This window comes from Amblyomma mixtum, chromosome 1 (assembly GCF_055824585.1).
Source record: "Amblyomma mixtum isolate Tamu chromosome 1, ASM5582458v1, whole genome shotgun sequence".
Taxonomy (NCBI): domain Eukaryota; kingdom Metazoa; phylum Arthropoda; class Arachnida; order Ixodida; family Ixodidae; genus Amblyomma; species Amblyomma mixtum.
The window spans coordinates 173,879,654-173,884,080 of record NC_143012.1 but is presented as its reverse complement, the minus strand read 5'-3'; the positions used below and the strand labels follow the sequence as shown (position 1 = coordinate 173,884,080).

The 4,427-nt window shown below is 46.8% G+C and overlaps 1 pseudogene; it reads right to left on the bottom strand.

Annotated features, from left to right (window-relative positions):
- Positions 1–366: 366 nt before the first annotated feature.
- Positions 367–1,580, bottom strand: LOC149369862 (uncharacterized; annotated as a pseudogene).
- Positions 1,581–4,427: the final 2,847 nt, after the last annotated feature.

Below are 4,427 nucleotides of genomic sequence, written 5' to 3'. Positions count from 1 at the left end.
TTGATGTTATATGCGGAGGAAGATATACAGAACAGATTGTTATGGTTTTGTAGCTGACAATGCTGACGGCAACTGCCTGTAGTTTTGTTTTCAGTCTGATCTCTTGAGCCATTGACGCCGCTTTGAACATCAATTGCGACGCCTCGTGACAGTCTATTTGCCTGCTCGCGATCTCGTCTAAATGTTTTATTATGTTTCAAGATATTCATGTGTTGTGGACCAAGATTTGTTTCCTGTAGACATAAATCTACAGGCAACATTGACGATAAAATATCTGTTATATCATTGCAATTCCTCAACAGTCCTCTACAGTTCCACTGAACTAGAAAAGCCATGTTTATGTTTGGGGTAGGAACGATAAAGGGTTTACTTACTTCCTGGGCCCGTTATGAGGGCCCTGTCCTTCTTTCGCTCAAGAGAGCTGTTCCGCCGCTGTAAAGCAGGCGGGCTGGGTGTTAGATCCATCACCTCGTCAGAGGTGCTGGAAGACCGCGGTGAAGCCGCGGGTGTGTGGGTTTCAGGTCCCCCCTGACGGGGGGAAGCCCTGCGGGATGCCGACCCATGGACCGGCGCTCCCTGCTTTGAAGATGGCAGGGCAGCCTTCGCTGTCCCTGCCTGGGGTGTGGATGGCCCTGCCCTAGGCTCGGTGAAAGTAGCCTCGACAGGTGCCGGAGTGCTGCGTGGTGCACCGCCCCTGCGCACCACATCAGCGAAGTTGGATTTTGCTGTGAAAGAGAAAGTGTTCGTGAGGTTGAATCGCTTTCTTGCTTCTCGAAATGATATATTTTCCTTTGTCTTTATGGTGATTATTTTCTTCTCCTTCTTCCAGGACGGACATGCTCTGGAGTACGCAGCATGGTCTCTATCACAGTTAGCGCAGCGTAGAACTGCGTCACATTCCTCAGAATGGTGGTCCTTTGACGCGCATTTCACGCAATTTTTGCGGCCGCGGCAACTCTGTGAGCCGTGGCCAAACCTCTGACAGTTAAAGCATCTTCGGGGGTTAGGGATATAGTGTCTAACATTTACTTTGAGGTATCCAACGTCGATGGTTTCAGGCAATGTGCATGTGTTAAAAGTCAGGACCAGGTGTTTGGTATCTATTTCTTTGTTGTCCTTGCAGATTTTGATTCGGTAGACATCTATTACACTTTGATCGGAGAGTCCTTCTAGCATTTTTTTCTCGGTGAGGTGTAGAAAATCATTTTTTGAGATGACGCCACGGACAGTATTGAGTGATCGGTGTGCAGTGATAGAGAGAGGTGTGTCCCCAATAGACACTATGTTACAGAGTTTGGTGGTTTGGACATTGTCTCGGAGTTCCAGCAATAAATCGCCACTGGCCATTTTGGATAGTTTGAAGCCGGGGCCCAAAGTTTCTGCTAAGCATTTCGATACCATGAATGGAGATAGAATTCTGGCCTGTTTATCTTGCACTTCACTGTGGACGACATGAAATTTGGAAAATGTTGGTTTCTTTCTGGAAAAAAGTTCTCTGCTTCGTTCCGCCCTCTCTTGAGAGAGCGATCAGGTTTTGAAAGGGGGGGGGGAGCCATAAAAAATTGAGGTTTTTCGGTCATGGTGCCAGCCACCCACCATGGAGCCCAACAAGGGTGCGGGACAGGAACTTGGGGGCAAGTCCTACCCACGCCAGCTGTACACCTCAACTATAACCCAATACGACTCAACCCAGGGTAGTTGGTCACACAAGGTTAACCCCCGCCGCCAGGAAAAAAAGGAAAAACTAAGAAGGGAAGAGGATACAGGAAAGTTGTAAGAAAGAAGATAGGAAAGTGAAAGATGGAGAGAAGAACAGGAAAAGGCGACTGCCGATTTCCCCCGGTCGGGTCAGGCCGGAGGTGCCGTCTACAGGAAGCTGGGGCCAAAGTGGTGTGTTGCCTCCGCCGAGGGGCCTTAAAGGTTCAAACGCTCGGCATCGGCTCAACCACCAGGATCCCCTTTTTCGAAAGCCCCGGACACGGCGATGCCACGCACGGCTAAGCGTGGATGCTCGGGTCTGTGGTGACGCATTGCTCACCATCATCCCCCTGCGGAGATGTCCCTGCGGATGCTCGGGTTAACCCCGTGGTGTCGCCACTCACCAACGTCTGCATGCTGCAGACGCCCCCCTGCGGGGACAATTGTAAAGACGAAGACGAACATTCTGTGCAGCGGCGGCAGTGCCATCGCTGCGCGTGCTTTGGGCTTGCTTTGGCTGACCGCAAACTGTTGCCGCCCTGCTCGTTTAATATGGTCCCAGTGCCTTTAATAAACCCCTGTCTGTGGCTGTTGGCTTCTTTCACTTTGGTTACCAGGCAGCCAAAAAGTTTGATTCGCATTTCAGCACAAAAGCTTTCTATGCGGTTTCAGCAATCAACACATCAATCATTTGCTATAAATCAGTACATTCTAGCTGGCACCAGTTTGTCTGTGCTGTTCCGCAGCCAGTATACAGTATACTGGCAATTATAAGCTTTAAAGAAAAACTCTTTAAATAGGCTGACCTCGTACGCGTCCTAGGTTTTAACATTAACTTCTTTAAACACCCGCGAAGATGAATACAGACTATTAGCACGCTTGAAAATATGCTGTTTTTTTTTTTTCGGATGCATTAATATATGGCTTGACATTGCCTTCTTTAGACACCCGCGAAAAAGAATAAAGATGAATATTAGAAACCTTGAAAATATTCTGTTTTTTTTTTCCGGATGCATTAATATATGGCAGTCGCACTCTTCATTCGTTAATTGAAAGAGCCCGTATGTATATTATCACGTTGTAGTGACGGCAGTCCAGCGGTCAGGAAGACACCAACCAGTCTTGGAAACGAAACTCTTTATTTGGGCTGACTTGCGCCTGCAAAAGAACTGAATCACTCGGCGGCGGCGTAAGCATCAAGCGCGCTCGTCGGTCGTCGAACTACGAATGCCCGCTGCTCGCGGCATCGCTCAATTTAAAGCCGGCAAGGAAACTTCCAGATAACAGGTCAAGATCTGGAAAAACCTAGATGCAGCCTTTCATGGCTGCGATCAATCGAGATTAGTCTGGTCGCTTCTCGCGTCACGAACAAAAGTGATAACGACCCTTTCCTGCAGCCTTGAGCGTGAACGAACAAACACTACAATGATATGTGGCAATATTTATCATCTGTGTAAGTACTTAAGAGGGAATATCTTTCGTGGTTCTTGCGCATTCCTTTATATTTGGGTGTGTTAGTCTTTCATGTATCCCCTTTTTTTTCGGCCGATCCGCCAGAATGTCATACTTGCTAAGGAGCTGTGTTGCTGAGCAGGAAACTATGGTTCCGATTCCTACAATTGAGGCGGCGTTTTGAAGGGGGCGAAAGGCTACCAGACATGCGTCCTAAAATATTCATGTTATTTGATTAAGAGGAAATACCTACACGGAATGTAACATTTCATGTATTGACAGTGCTCCTTTAACACAAGTTTCGTGGCGAATTTTCTAGATGAGATGTTTACTTTTGCACCATGATGGTCGCATTGTTGCAAGCTTCCTTCCCTCATTGAAATAATGTTTATTCCTCTTCCTTCTACGAATTCCATTTCTTCATGCCGGCTGCAACGGGATTGAATACAGAACAGCGCTACAGACTTCTCTCATTTTTTGTGTTGTCAAAAACAATCATGGAAAATGCGTACACAGACAGGAGTCTTTACCCGGCTGGCTGCTTTCACGGAAGCTTGTTTCCTGACGCTTCCTCATAAAGCGCTCCACACACGGACACGTGTTTTCGATTCCTGTTCCGGTGTGTAGTGTCAGCTGGAGGGATCTCAGTGGAATTCCAAGGACGATGCACCCTTGACCCCCTAGCAGGGAGGATTTTTCCGCAGATACAATTGTTAGACGAATTTTCCGAACGGCTTTCAGAATCATGGATTGACGGAGAGAAAGTGGCGGCCAGCAAGGAAATAACAACCGATAAAAATACACTAAAGACAGACTGGAAGTCATTCATACTCGTCCCCTTCAATCTCGGATACTGCCATGTAAAATATTAAATCGCAGATAAAGAGAAGACAATAGGAGGAGCCGTAACAAACAACAAGAGCGTTTTATTGCAATGCTCCTAGATGATACATGCACTGGAAAACGAGGAAAAAAGCGCGAAACTATGACAAGAAAAAATAAGACTAAATTCCACGATCCACTCTGTAAATACCGAATTTGCTTTCTTGAAAGCAGTGAGGATGTTTGGTTAACACAGTCATCGCTTGATTTGTCAGTCTTATTTGCCTTTACTCTCTCCCGAGTTCTCTAAACCCATTGCGCCGCTTTAGCCGCTATGCAAGGATAGAAAGACAACCCAGAACCAATTTTTTTGAGTCCACGAGCATCCCTGGACAAAAACCCAAAGTGAAGCACTTGTTGAAAAGAGAAATAAGCAGTGCATATCATCCACTGCA